Consider the following 15,928-nt stretch of genomic DNA (forward strand, 5'->3'; position numbering starts at 1 on the left):
ACTTGCATTCTAAGGTCTTAAAAGAAGTGGCTGCAGAGATAGTGGATGCATTGGTTGTAATCGACCAAAATTCCCTGGATTCTGGGGCGGGCCCAGCAGATTGGAAAATCGCAAAATGTAATTTCCTTACTTAAAAAAGGAGGCAGACAGAAAGCAGGAAACTATAGACCAGTTAGCCTAACATCTGTCAATGGGAAAATGCTGGAGTCCATTATTAAGGAAATAGTAGTACATTTGGAAAAGCATAATTCAGTCAAGCAGAGTTTGCATGGTTTATGAAAGGGAAATCATGTTTGACAAATTTGCTGGAGTTCTTTGAGGATGTAACGAGCAGGGTGGTTAAGGAGGAACCAGTGGATGTGGTGTATTTGAATTTCCAGAAGGCATTTGATAAGGTGCCACAAAGAAGGTTACTGCACAAGATAAAAGTTCACGGGGTTGGAGGTAATATATTGGCATGGATAGAGGATTGGCTAACTAACAGAAAACAGAGAGTCGAGATAAATGGGTCATTTTCCGGTTGGCAAACAGTAACTAGTGGTGTGCCACATAGATCAGTGCTGGGGCATCAACTATTTACATCTATATTAATGATTTGGATGAAGGGACTGAGTGTAATATAGCCAAGTTTGCTGATGATGCAAAGATGGGTGGGAAAGCAAGTTGTGAGGAGGACACAAACAAATCTGCAAAGGGATATAAAAAGGCTAATGAGTGGGCACAAACTTGGCAGAGGGAGTATAAATGTGGTAAAGTGTGAGGTTATCTACTTGGGCAGAAAAAAAATAGAAAAGCAAATTATAATTTAAATGGAAAAAAATTGCAAAGTGCTGCAGTATAGAGGGACCTGGGGGTCCTTGTGCATAAAACACAAAAAGTTAGTATGCAGCTACAGCCAGTAATCAGGAAGGCAAATAGGGGATGGAGTATAAAAGCAGAGAGGTCCTGCTACAACTGTACAGGGTATTGGTGAGGCCACACCTGGAGTACTGCATACAGTTTTGGTCTCTGTATTTAAGGAGGGATATACTTGCATTGGAGGCAGTTCAGAGAAGGCTCACTAGGTTGATTCCAGAGATGAAGGGATTGACCTATGATGAAAGGTTGAGCAGGTTAGGTCTGTACTCATTAGAGTTCAGAAGAATGAGAGGTCATCTTATTGAAACATGTAAAATAATGAGGGGGCTCGACAAGGTACATAGGAGAGGATGTTTCCACTCATGGGGGAATCTAGAACTTGGGGGCATAGTTTTAGAATAAGGGGTCGCCCATTTAAAACTGAGATGAGGAGGAATTTCTTCTCTTGAGGGTTGCAAATCTGTGGAATTCTCTGCCCAAGAGAGCTGTGGAGGCTGGGTCATTGAATATAATTAAGGCAGAGATGACAGATTTTTGAGCGAAAAGGGAGTAAAGGGTTATGGGGAGTGGGCAGGGTAGTGGAGCTGAGCCCATGATCAGATCAGCCAAGATCTTGTTAAATGGCGGAGCAGGCTCGAGGGGCCAAATGGCCTACTCCTGCTCCTATTTCTTATGTTCTTGTGTTGCAGGATAGGATATGGGCAGCAGTATTTTGGATGAGCTGAGGTTTAGAGCATAGGAGGCCAGCTAGGAGAGCATTGAAATAGTCACATCTGGAAGTGAAAAAGATATGGATGATAGTTTCAGCGGCAGATAGGCTGAGGCAGGAGTTAATAAGATAACAAAAATTAGGAGCAGGAGTGGGCCACTCGGCCCCTCGAGCCTGCGCCGCCATTCAATAAGATCATGGTTGATCTTCTAGCTCAACTCCACATTCCTGCACTGTCCCCGTATCCCGTCATATCCAAAATTCTATCGATCACCGTCTTGAATGTAGTCAAAGTCTGAGCCTCCACAGCCCTCTGGGGTAGAGAATTCCAAATATTCACCACCCTCTGAGTGAAGAAGTTCGACTCATTTCAGTCTCAGAATAAGGTGTCGGCCATTTAGGACTGTGACCCCTGGTTCTGGACTCCCCAGCCAGAAGAAACATCCTCCCAGCATCTACCCTGTCAAGGCCTATAAGAATTTTGTATGTTTCTACAAGATCACGTCTTATTCTTCTCAGCTCTAGTGAATATAGGCCAAGTCTACTCCAGCTCTCCTCATAGGACATTCCCGCCATCCCAAGAATCAGTCTGGTGAACCTTTGTTGCACTCACTCTATGGCAAGTATATCCTTCCTTAGGTAAGGAAACCAAAACTGTACACAATACTCCAGGTGCGGTCTCACCAGGGTCCTTTCTAATTGCAGTAACATGTCTTTACTCTTATACGCAATCCTCTTGTAATAAAGGCCAACGTACTATTTGCTTTCTTAATTGCTTGCAGTACTGGCATGTTAACTTTCAGTGATTCGTGTACAAGGACACCCAGGTCCCTTTGAACTCCAACATTTCCCAATCTCTAAACCATAAAAAAAATACACTGCTTTTCTATTTTCAAACTTCACATTTCTCCACATTATATTCAATTTGCCATGTTCTTACCTATTCAGTAACCCTCAAAGCCTCTTTGCATCCTCCTCAGAATTTACATTCCCACCTAGCTTTGTATCATCAGCAAACTTGGATATATTACATTTGGTCCCCTCACCAAATCATTAATATAGATTGTGAATAGCTGGGCCCCAAGCACTGATCCTTACTACACCCCACGAGTTACAGCCTGCTAATCCAAAAATGACCCGTTAATTCCTACTCTGGTTAAAGGACAGAAAACAATCGTCAATCCACACTGGTATATTACCCCCAATCCCAAGAGCTCTAATTTTGTTTAATAACCTCTTGTGTAGCACCTTATCGAATGCCTTCTAAAAATCCAAATACACCATATTCGCTGTTTCCCCCTTATCTATTCTGCTAGTTACAACCTCAGAAAACTTTAACAGATTAGTCAAATTTGATTTCCCTTTAATAAATCCGTGTTGACTCTACCCAATCCTGTAATTATTTTCTAAGTGCCCTGTTACTACGTCCTTAGTCATAGATTCTAGCATTTTTCCAACTCCTGAGGTCATGCTAACTGGTCTGTAGTTCCGCGTTTTCTCTCCCCCTCCTTTTTTAAATAGCGGAGTTACATTAGCTACCTTCCAATCTGCAGGAACCGTTATAGAATCTATGGAACTTTGGATGATGAAAACCAATGCATCCACTATCTCTATAGCCACCTCTTTCAAAACCCTAAGATGTAGGCCATCAGGTCCAGGAGATCTATCTGTTTTCAGTCCCATTAATTTCTCCAGTACTATTTTTATTACAATACTAATTTCTTTCAGTTCCTCATTCTCGCGAGAACCTTGGTTCTCCACTATTTACGAGGTTTTTTGTGTCTTCTTCCGTGAGGACAGAGACAAAGTATTTGTTTAATTTCCCTGCCATTTCCTTACGACCCATTATAATTTTTCCTGTCTCAGCTTGTAAGTGTCCCACATTTACTTTTGCTAATCTTTACGTTTTTACATACATGTCTGTTTTTGTCTCTCGTTAGTTTACTCTCATTCTATTTTCTCCTAATTCCCCAGTTAATAACTGAACCAGCAAGAAAAATAAATAATTGATATTCATATCGTACCTTTTATATCCTCAGGATGTATCAGTGGAGTCACTGTAGTTATGTAGGCAAAGCACCAGCTAAATTGTGCACTGTAAGGTCCCACAAATAGCAAGGCAATAAATCACCAGTTAATTTTTTAATGATGTTATTTGAGGGAGAAATTAAAACATTGGCCTGGACACCAGGAGAATCCCCAGCTTTTCTCCAAATTGTACCATGAGCTCTTTTACCCTTGAACAGCAGACAGAACTTTGTCCAAAAGATGGCATCTCCAACAGTCCCTCAGTGCTGCACAGAAGCAATCCAAGTCAACCAGAGGAATTAAGTCCAGGGGAGCAGAGGAAGAAAGCAGGTGGTAAAAATTCTTAGGAAGAACATGATTACAGTTGGTGGAATCAGTGGTTTCAATATTTAATTTATGTTAATATTTTTAATACTGCAAACTGACAACATTGTTTATAATGCTTGGCTCTGACTGGAATTCTCCTATCAGTGGACAGCTGCATACATGGATGGTTGCAACAGGTGTAGAAAGAATGCCTTTCATACATACTTTTTTAGAAATCACAGACAGGAGTACCTGCACTCAATATTTAAATCAATCTGAATAAGTTTTAAAAGTGTTTAGGAGTATCAATATGCTCCTGTGCATTTTTTTTTAAACTGGGTTTCAGCACATTTGCAGTATAAAACCACCTTTAGATTATCCCTGCAGGAGTTCATTAAAAGCAATACCATGGAATTGTTACCATGTAAAATGTTATATCTTCAAGTAAAGAAAGTTACTGACCTCTAGATTTTACTTTCTTCGACAAAATTTACTTTCTTCGACAAAATTTAAATCCTTAAGCATAAATTCATAGAATGATTACAGCACGGAAGGCAGCCATTCGGCCCGTCAAGTCTGTGCTGGCTCTCTGCAAGAGCATTTCAGCTAGTCCCACTCCCCCGCCCTTTCCCTTAGCCCTGCAAATGTTTTTCTTTCAGGTACTTATCCAACTTCCAAAGCAGTGATTGAGTTTACCTCCACCACCCTTTCAGGCAGTGCATTCTAAGATCCTAACCACTCGCTACGTAAAAACGTTTTTTCTTATGTTGCCTTTGGTTGTTTTGACAATCACCTTCAATCTGTGCCCTCTGGTTCTCGACTCTTCCACCAATGGGAACAGTTTCTCTCTATCTACTCTGTCCAGACCCCTCATGATTTTGAACACATCGATCAAATCTCTTCTCAATCTTCTCTGCTCTCAGGAGAACAACCCCAGCTTCTCCAGTCTATCCACCTAACTGAAGTCCCTCATCCCTGGAATCATTCTCGCAAATCTTTTCCGCACCCTGTCTTAAGAACGTCACATCCTTCCTAAAGTGCGGTGCCCAGAATTGGACACAATATTGCAGTTGAGGCCAAACCAGTGTTTTATAAAGGTTCATTATAATTTCCACACTTTTGTACTCCATACCTCTATTCATGAAGCCCAGGATCCAGTTAGCTTTTTTTAACTGCTTTCTCAACCGGCCTTGCCACCTTCAATTATTTGTGGACATATACCCCTAGGTCTCTCTGTTCATGCACCCCTTTTAGGATTGTACCCTTCAGTTTAATTTCCTCTCCTCATTGTTTCGACCAAAATGTATCACTTCACACTTTTCTGCATTATGAAAATCTAAAAGTACAGAGTTCAGGTTTGAATGTTGCAAAGTTTGAAAATCCAATGGATGTTCGTAATCAAAAAGTGATGGACTCATTCAGAAATTTCTATTTTTAAAATGCATTACAAATGAAATAAAAATTGGTCCATTAAAAATAAACCTACAGATTTGTGAAAGAACACTTAAAAAGGAAATATTAGTTTTGAGATGGAATGTCCCAAGAAAGCACACTAGAAACCTTGTTAATAGTTAAATATTTGTGTTGAGCACATTTGGATTCCTAAAAACTGGCAAAGGGACTTTGTACTCGAGGCTTGTAAAACAGCCATTAAAATTGGCTTTCATATCTCACCCCACCGTTAAGTTATTTAAATTTCACTGACGTTCTCTAAATTTTTACATGGGATTGGCAATGTTGACTCAGGTGGCATCTTTTGCATTTTTATTTCTCCAACAGTACCAACTGAAATACTTTCCGTAAAAAAAAGTTTGAAACTGTTGGAACCAATTTCATTGATGTACTGGGGGGGGGGGGGGGGGGAGGAGGGGTAGTGGTAATGCGAATTGGCCAAAAAAACATTTTTTCCCGATGACAATTATTCCTGGACATGAAAATATATTGTGTCTGAAATTCTCACAGTCATTTACTGTCCTATTATATGCGCACAATGAGTAGATTTAAATGGGGAATTTTGCACACTTTTCCTGGTAATTAATCATTAAAACATAGGAGAATTTAGCAGTCAATTGATCGGGTGAAAAATGAAAAGATGGGATCTATATAATTCAAGAAGTTTCAGTGCTTTTAAACAATTCAACAGGTTGGATAAATTGGGGGCAGGTCTGCATTTTTAGGAAAAACATCAAAGTTATTAAAAAAATTATATCGTGTGGCATACTCCGATTATGTAGGTTAATAAAACTAGGATTAAATCGTCAATCTGCGTCTACAACAGATCAGCATATTTATGAATGACAAATAAACATAATTATTTGCTAATACAAAGCAATTTTCACATATCCATAAACAAACAAATGTCAGACTTCAAATATGACATATGGGACTCAAAATTGTACAGGAGTTGCTCCATTTTTTTTGGAGCAACTTGATTTTTCTGGAGTATCTTAAAAATCCCCATTTTGCACACTCAATTTGCGCCAGTGTACGCGAGTTAGTTAGGATTTTTTTGTTTCTTTTTTTCTCTCAAAAGGGGGCGTTACCAGCCACCCATGCCTGTTTTGGCCATTTAGGCCACTTTGGACAGCTAATAGTTACTCCAAACTAACTTAGGCCAGCGTATGTGGCCACTTGTGGCCGCACAGAAAACCCTTGTGGAGAGTTAAGAAATCAGGGCAGGTAAGTACATCGGAGGCCAGCAGAACTTAATGACTTGACTAAAGAATGTGAATAGGATCCAACAGCTATACAGGACATCATATGACAAACTTCGCAAAGTTAATTTACTATACAACAGAAGCATTCATGGAAGCTTAAACTACAAAAATGACAAAGCATATTTACATAATTTTTTCAAAATATCCAAATAAAAAATAGAAGTACTTGCTGCTCATAATTGTTATGTTCTCCCAGCCGCCTAAGCTCACCCACCATCATAGAAATATTTTATACCATATAGCCATGAAATTTAGTGTTTGTTTTATGCTTTTAAATATTTTGAAAATTCAAGCAAAATTATTCCACCAAATCTAATGTTCAAGAATTGATTATGATGTATTTGAAAGTATTTTCTATTAACTTGGTTAGGAAAGTATTTTCATCAACCGGGTTAAGGAAAGTCTTGAGCAAGCTCATTAAAATTACTGGCTACACAGTTACCACCCAGCCCCCGGATCAAAACTCCTCTCCTCCACCCCCACCCCACCCCAACCCGGCTTGGGCCCCGCACCTACCTGCTTCTTGTGGCCTTCTAGCCCGGGAAGGCAGCGGGCCGGCCTGTGCGGCAGGCCACTCGGCCCGGGATAGCGGCAGGACGCATCGGGTCCCATGCTGCAGCACGCACACAGAGGTTGAGGGCAGGAGCTACTGCACATGCACGCACATGTGCAGAGCTGCCGGCACGGTTTCTGGCACAGGGCACTAGCTACGCCCCCCAATTGACTGGCCACGCCACGCCAAGCCCCGGGAGAGGCAACACAGCGGCCAGAATCGGTGGAGATTTTTTTAGGCGCCATTTTCAGCCCACAAAGTTGGCATATCTCTGGTGAGTCACCCTTTCATTGGTTCTAAAAGCTAGACCTACAAAAAGGAAATACACATCGTTTGTCAAGTGTATTTAAACAACTTCAAAATTTGCAGATGGCACCAAATTGGGGGGTATAGTGAATACTGAGAAAGACTGCAACAAAATACAAGACAACATGAATAAACTTACAAGATGGCAGTGGAATTGGAAAATGAATTTCAGTTTCGACAAGCGCGAGATGGTGCATTTTGTTTGGAAGAATAAGGAGGCCACATAATCCTTGGAAAATAAGAGTCTAAATGGGGCAGAGGACCAAAGGGATCCAGGGGTACAGATACACAAATCACCAAAAGTAGCGACACAGATTAATAAGTCCAAAAAAAAGCAATCAAGCACTAGGGTTCATGACCAGAGGAATAGAATTCAAAATCAGAAGTTATGTTAAACTTGCATAGAACCTTGGTTAGACCACAGTTGGAGTACTGTGCACAGTTCTCATCTGCCTAACTAAAAATACATATAGGCACTAGAGCAGGTGCAAAGAAGATTGACAAAGATGATACCAGAACTGAGGGGTTATGGTTATCAAGAAATATTGAACAGGCTGGGCTCTTTTCTCTGTAAAAGAGAAGGCTGAGGGGTGACCTAATAGGAATCTTTAAAAATATGTAGTGGTTTGATGGGGTAAACGTAGAGAAGATGTTTCCACTTGTGGGGGAGTCCAAAACTAGGTCATAAATACAAGATAATCACTAATAAATCCAATAGGTAATTTAGGAGAAACTTTGTTACCCAAAGAGTGGTTAGAACATGGAACTCATTACAAGGAGCAGTTGAGGGGAATAGCATATAGATGCATTTAAGGGGAAGCTAGATAAGTACATGAGGTAGAAAGGAACAGAAGGATATGTTGATTGGGTCAGATGAAGTAAGTTGGGAGGAGGCTCATGTGGAGCATGGACCAGTTGAGCCGAATGGCCTGTTTCTGTGCTGTACATTCTTTGTAATTCTTTTACTTTTTAAACATTAGTAGAGCAGCTATAAGGAAGCATGACTCGGCTGACAATGAAGATTGGGAAAGATTGCTTTAGCACCTAAACAGATCACTGAAGCACACACATACTCTCCTGTTAGATATTATATTTTAAACCAAAAAACTGGCAAAGTTTCCATACAGGGAGCAACATGGCACATTGTCACAATAAAGATCGAGATCATTATTGCTAAAGAATTTTAAAAATCTAATTCTACTATTCTTTATACTTGATTGATTTCACCAAAATATTATTGAAGTACCATCTCAACAGGTTTAAATTAAGTATCTTATGAAAAAACACACATACAAAACCTTGAAAGTTGTTTCCAAATCCATGATCACCAAGAGAGTTTTCAGCATCACCTTTCCATTGCTTATGCTAATAACCAAGAGCAGAGCTCCAAAGGTGCATGACAAATACTTTAGTGAGTAATTTATCATTACCAGGGATATCACTTACCCTTTTGAAAGGTATCTAACACCTCTAAAAAAAAGTTACTGTCATACAGCTGATTTCATGACTATCTAGTTTCCTTCACTTGGCTCCATGTATTGAAGTTAATAGATCATGACCTGACTCAATTTTCATTAATTCAGGGGGTTCCCATGGCTCTGTTTTCCCTTCCACTTAAATTCTTCATGTCAGTGACCTTCTCCACTCATCATTCAAGCAGTCATCTTTCTTCAACCACACACTCTCCATTCCTCGCAGAGCAATGATTTAACTACTATTGATTTCCTGCATACCCGTTGATCTGCAAAAATCTGATTTTTCAAGTTTTTCTTCGTGCTCCTTGATGCTTGTCATGTCTAACCAACAGCTTATTTTTAACCTTTAATGGCTGTACTCCAAGACATTCTTCATCAACTTTTTTGATCTCACTATGTCCTCTCACCTCAGGTGCCATTCCCACATCTGTCATTGCAACCCCAAAGAAATGTGGTTTTATTTTATGCCAAACATATCTTTTCCCTTCATGATCCCTTGAAGCTCTATAAAGTTCAGGACTTCGGTATTGCTCCTTTATCCAGGGAAGATCTTCCAATATCTCCCTCACCACCTGGACAGGATTATCAGAAAAGGCTGTAGTCCAATTGGAGATCGTTTTAATATCTTTGGCCATCAACCTGTCTCAACTTCTCCTGTCTACATTTCAAACCGATATGCTATAAAGTTATCAGTACACTTCCGAACCTCCTCCTCATCTTCCTTCTAAGCTCCAAATATATAATTCTGCATGCCCTTCCTTTTGCCTGCACCCTCGCATGTGTTGAAATCAAGATTCATCACTCGCATTCTAAAATTCCTCACCACCCTCAGTCTTTCAACTGTTCCACCATCTTCAAATTTTAATACCAAGTTTGACATCACCCAATCACAAATCCCTGGTTTACTCTGTATAACCTTGGTGGTGTCCTACATAGGTGCCTTGACCTTTCATCTGCATGTCTCCATATCAAGAGAGGATCTCTCCAGTAACTCCACACAAAAACGAACTCTTGATCTTAGCTGTGCCATCCAAAAGAACCATCAAGTGGAGGTGTGATACAGGTACTTCGATTGGTGGAAATAAAGGAGACAAACTGACAAACATTGCTCGAAGCCATATCCTACTGGGTGATTTTATACCAGGGGTCTGAGAAAGACCTTTTCTTTAATGAATGACACAGAACATTAGATGAACTCATGGGGGGTGAAGAAAACAGAGGGAGGACAAATAAATGTGTCAATTCATGACCACCTGGAAAATTCAGTTATTTTTCTCTCTATGCGACAGTGCTAAATTTAGACCTGATCGGCATAGAACCAAAGAGGATTACAAATACAATGTGATTGACAGCCAACCTCCAGATTGACAGGAATCTATGGAAGCAGCGAATTGTTTCTTCACTGCTGTATCTAGGTCTCACGTTGGACTAAATCATAGAGCATTTCACGCAATTTGTGTTTATGAATTAGAAATTCAACCAGAGCTCATTATAACAATCCCTTTGAAAAACTGCGACATGATTACAAGAACCAGGGCATGAATTATACCTTTTTTTTTGCATCATGCAACAATGTTTTCTTTCCAAGTTAAATACGGTGCTGCAGAAAGTAACGGTCCCCTTCCCAGTTCAGCCAACCTCCCTTGTTTTATTAACGTGCTAACATCCAGGATGTGTGGAGAGCCAGCATCAATGTGCTTAGCTCGACAAATACGCAGTGAGCAAATGAATAAAGCATTTGTAAATATTCTCACTTTTTACGTCGAAGGTTCTCGACTTCCATATATGATTTTTAAATCCTGTTGTGTGCGTATATCCTTCAGATTTAAAAAATACACTACAATGGAATATAGGTCACGTCATTTGAGTCGTAAAACGCAGAAGTTGCAGCATTTTAATGTATTTAAAGTTTCTTTCGCGTTTCTGAATAACTGTTACATTGTTGAACTGCTGAGATTTAAATCCAGCAAAATGCAGAACAGGAGAACGCTGATTAAAATAGTTCTCATCACGCCAGTTCTCCACGTGCCCATTTCTGAATTCAGTTTGAAAAGCTTCCTTTCTGTTTAACACGAAGGCACGCGACTCCTTCCAATTTACAATTTTAAATCACTTCCAGCTCTCAATAAAAGATCCCTCAGGTCGGCCACCCGGCAGTGACCCCACTCACAGGTTTCATCGGGAAAAAAAACAATCTTAAAAATAGACACCAGCAAAAAATTACTCACAAACTGGAAAATAAGCATCCAACCTGCGCCAGAAAGATCAGCTCCGAAACATTGCAACATTTCACACACAGAAAAAAAACCCTTCGTCCTCTGCAAATACCTCGTGCAGGCAGTTAGCCGCCCCTCTGGGTTGCAGCTCCAACAAGACAAGACACGGAGAAGAGTACTTTCGGTTGTCTGCCCTGTGTGGTGCAGCCGGGGCTCGGCTCGGGCTCCCGCTCCAGCTCCGGACTCCACTTTCCTGCAATTTCTCCGTCAGGCTCAGGCGCCGACAGGAGGCTCGCGCGCCTGCGCACATCTCGCCCAGGGACGACTCCGCTTACCTGCAAGCTGGTGTGCCCCAGTTCTTTCAATACACATAGATTACACATCGGGAAACGTTACCTGATGGTCATCTGCAAGTAACATGATTTATTTTAACCCTTAGGTGAATTATACACATTTATAGCACAATTCTAAATAGAATTGTAATTACACCAACATTATTAAAGCATTTAATAGTACTTATAGAATCACAACGTTACGGGACAGAAACAGTGCATTCAGCCCATTAAGTCGGCACAATTTGTTTAATCGTATTCACAAATAGATCAAAAACCGACGCTTCTGTTCGCTGTGTTCTGGCCTTAGGTATTCGCACCTTTAATGATCACTGTAACTGCGCAACAATTCTCTCTGCTCCTCTCTGTTTCAAATCTTACCATTTACAGTATATTTTCTTTACATATTCGTACTTCCAAACTGTATTACTCCGTATTTTGTACATTAAAATATATCTGTCACTTATTTGCCCATCCTGCACGCCTGCAGTATTTTATAAACTTCAGAATACTTCATCGTCTGGTGCTCACATTTCAATTTGATTTCAAGAGTGGAAGTAAACCAACATCACATCCATTTCCACTTCAACTAATTTTTTGGGACGTAATAAAGTGATTTTAGTCCTCATCTAATGTTCTGTTACTTCATTTTTCATACAAGATAGATTGGGATGAACAGCCTTTATCCCATCAAGGCTCATCCATCCAGGAAAAAAAACATTCCTCCAATCATTGTATCACAGTTTCTTAAATTATTGCAATAAATTTGCCTCTATTCCCCTACTCAGCTGGCTTTTGGATATTAAACCAAAGCCCCACCTACCCAGAAAGGCGAACATAAAAGATCCCATGACACCATTATAAGAGCAGTACGGGAGTTCGCCCTGTATTCTGGCCAATATTTATGCCTCAACCATAATGACCAAAAATAGATTAATTGGTCATTTATCTGAATGTTTTTTGTGAAATCTTGCTGTGTGCAAATTTTCTGCTGCATTCAACAACATAACCAAAGTAACTACACTTCAAAAAAGCAATTAATTAAATTAATTGACTGTGAAACGCTTTGGGACATTAAGGACCTGAAAGGTCTCTGTAAATTAAAATTATTTATTTCTCCCACTTGTGGTTTGTTTTTGCTACATTGTTCATTTTGCCTTGCTTATTGGACATGTTAAGCACACGGTCTGATATCCTTACTGACCCTTAGCTATTTCAGCATCATTCACGGAGTAAGCAGGTCACAAGCTTATCCTCGTATGTGCAATACGTCACGGGTGTTTTTGTTCAGTTTTAGCTGCTACTGTTTGATTCACTGGCATATTCTATTTGATTCATTCGCAAGTCCATGGCCATCTCTTCAAGATTGGTATTACCTAATTTAGTCAGTTTCCATTACGTTTCTGAATGTAAGTGTTTATTCTAAATTATAAACAGTAGAGATCCCATTCCACTTTATGGGCACCTTGACACCTATGGACTCATCAGCCAACTTATCTATGTCTAATTAAAGTGACAATACTGGGTACAGTCTGGTGGCGATGACCGTATGCCGAACCGTTTTGTCCAGACTGAAGGCAGTTCATTTATTTAGGGGCATTCCAGTCGGATAACGTTAGAGATGCTTCAACAAGGAACATTGGTTACAGACTTTAAACCGCGAGGATGTGACTGATGAACAATCGGTTCCTCCCCAACAACTCTCCAGGTTGTCATTCATTTCCAATTCTCCGCATTCCAGGCAGACCTATTAATGGGAGCGACAAAAGCAATGTTATCAGTGGGACACTGACTGAAGCTGCTTGATCGGTGCACGGGTTGTTCCCCATTCACAATGGACGTTACCTTCTCTCCAGAACTATACTAAAAGCGCAAAAGCATAAACTTCGCACGTTAGTAGAAGGTGGGGGGGTGGGGGGGGGGGGGGGCGGTCTTATTTATACAGCCGCAATACTGCTCGGATAAGTTGAACTATTTTCAACTTAACCGAAAAGAAAGTTTCGCCTCCCTCCATGAAATTGTTTAAATGAAGAAATCAGAAAGAAAACCTGAGGAATTTGAAAGTCAGTCCCTGGCTTTGTCAAGTAAAAATTCGTATCAATGAAAACGTAATTACCGTCAAGCAGAGGAATCAGACGATCTTCAAAATATAATACAAGTTGTCGGGTACCAAGTTGAGAAACATCTTGTTCATTCAGCAACAACCCAGGGTATAATGTTAACGATCCTACATTCTTTCGATTTTCACCGTTTGCCGTATAACGTAACAAATTGTATATTTGATTGTAACTGTTAACACATCTGTACAGCATTGTAAGTTCTGCTTACAATCGCTGTACATTTGGCATTTAAAAAAAAATGAAACTTCCCCGCGCAAATTGATAATTACAGCCAGAGACTTGAAAGTTACTAAAACAGAGATATAATTCTAGCACATATTTTCGGCACACAGTGCCGTAAATATAATCAAAAATATGTCAATCCCAAATGGACAGAATGGAATTTTAAAAGTTAAAGGCAAAGTATGGCCCTTTTAAATGGCTTTGTTATCCTCGCGGAGCAACCGGAGAGATTTGAGAGAACAGGCTACTATTTGTCGTGTCAAAACTGAATCAGCCTGCAAATGTCCTTAAATGGAGTGGAAAAACTGGTCCACAATCACTGTAACAATGCAATTCAAAAAGGGGCAACGTACAATAAATAGTCACCTTAATCATTGCAAACCAGTGAAATATTGGATAAGTAAAGCAAATATTCCTTTCACATAAATGCATTTTTCTCCTTGACATTTCAGTTTTTTTTCAGAAACAGAATTAAAAAGGAAACATAAACTTGCTAAATGTTGAGACGCGCTTGCGTCTGCGCACAGAGGCTGAACTCCAAGCCATCGTCAACATCACAGAGGTGTACGAAAGCATCGGCCTTACACGAAACATCCGTAAGACAAAGGTCCTCCACCAACCTAACCCCGCCACACAGCACTGCCCCCCAGTCATCAAAATCCACAGCACAGCCTTCGAAATACCTCGGGAGCCTACTATCAGCAAGGGCAGACATCGACGACGAGGTCCAACAGCATTTGGTCAAATCTAGCACCAAGCCAATCTACAGGGCAGTAGTGATACCTGCCCTCCTATATGGCTCAGAGACATGAACTCTATACTGTAGACACATCAAAGCGCTGGAGAAATAGCACCAGCGCTGCTTCCACAAGATCCTGCAAATACACTGGGAGGATAGACGCACCAACATCAGTGTTCTCGATCAGGCCAACATCCCCAGCATCGAAGCACTGACCACACTCGACCAGCTTCGTTGGGCAGGCCACATTGCCCACATGCCCGACACGAGACTCCCAAAGCAAGTGCTCTACTCGAACTCCTACACGGCAAGCGAGACCCAGGTGGGCAGAGGAAACATTTCAGGGACTCCCTCAAAGCTTCCTTGATTAAGTGCAATATCCCCACCGGCACCTGGGAATCCCTAAATTGGAGGAAGAGCATCCGGGAGGGCGCTGAGCACCTAGGATCTCATCGCCGAGAGCATGCAGAAACCAAGCGCAGACAGCGGAAGGAGTGTGCGGCAAACCAGACTCCCCACCCACCCTCTCCTTCAATGACTGTCTGTCCCAACTGTGACAGAAACTGTAATTCCCGTATTGGACTGTTCAGTCACCTGAGAACTCACTTTTAGAGTGGAAGCAAGTCTTTCTTGATTTCGAGGGACAGCCTATGATGATGATGAAATGTTGAGAACTATAATCACAAGTATATTTTCACAAGTATTTATAGTTTCACTAATACCATATGTAGAGTTATGAAACCATGAGACTTTTCTCGATGACATTTTAGCATTCTGCTTGTAATAGAAAAACTTACGTACTCTTGGAAATAATTTATTCATCTTTTATGAAGGCTGATTTAGGACAGCATACCTTCTACTGGATCATGGGGCTTTCTGTGCACAAGTTGGCTGTCCCGATCTCCTACCTTACAACAGTAACCACATTTCCAAAATGTTCCATTGGCAGTGACGTGTGTTTGAATGTCTTATGATTGTGAAAGACGCAATTTAAATATAAGTTCATTCATTGTCCTGTACAAATTAGAAATGATTCTGGATGAGATTCTGTCAAACAAAATTAGTACAAATACTGACTGCACAGTTCCAAAACCAGAATACAGCTCATCTATAAAGAAGCTTCTGTTCATTTCAGTACAGAGCAGCAGTAATTAGCAGAGACATTATAACATAGGAGTGTCAAATAATACTTACAATACTTCAAAAAGCTCCTTCTGCAATTCCTTTGTAAATATACCAAACAGACCAAAAGAATAGACCAACTGGACCAGAGTCTGTTCCATCAACCCAGCCTGAGTCACCTCCGTGTGACCTTTCAGACTCCCAAAGTTCATTGAGAAACTCCAG

At 40.6% G+C, this 15,928-nt stretch overlaps 1 protein-coding gene across 2 annotated transcripts in view; it reads right to left on the reverse strand.

Moving 5' to 3' along the window:
• znf385b (zinc finger protein 385B) overlaps positions 1-11,248 on the reverse strand; it is a 751,134-nt gene extending 739,886 nt beyond the window's left edge. Inside the window, exon 1 of one of the 2 annotated variants that reach the window (XM_070874802.1) lies at positions 11,181-11,248. The gene's annotated coding sequence lies outside the window, so the exon portion shown is untranslated. The remainder of the gene's footprint in view (positions 1-11,180) is intronic. The other variant, XM_070874804.1, reaches the window with a different exon arrangement.
• Positions 11,249-15,928: the final 4,680 nt, after the last annotated feature.

The sequence above is a fragment of the Pristiophorus japonicus genome, chromosome 3 (genome assembly GCF_044704955.1).
Source record: "Pristiophorus japonicus isolate sPriJap1 chromosome 3, sPriJap1.hap1, whole genome shotgun sequence".
NCBI lineage: Eukaryota > Metazoa > Chordata > Chondrichthyes > Pristiophoridae > Pristiophorus > Pristiophorus japonicus.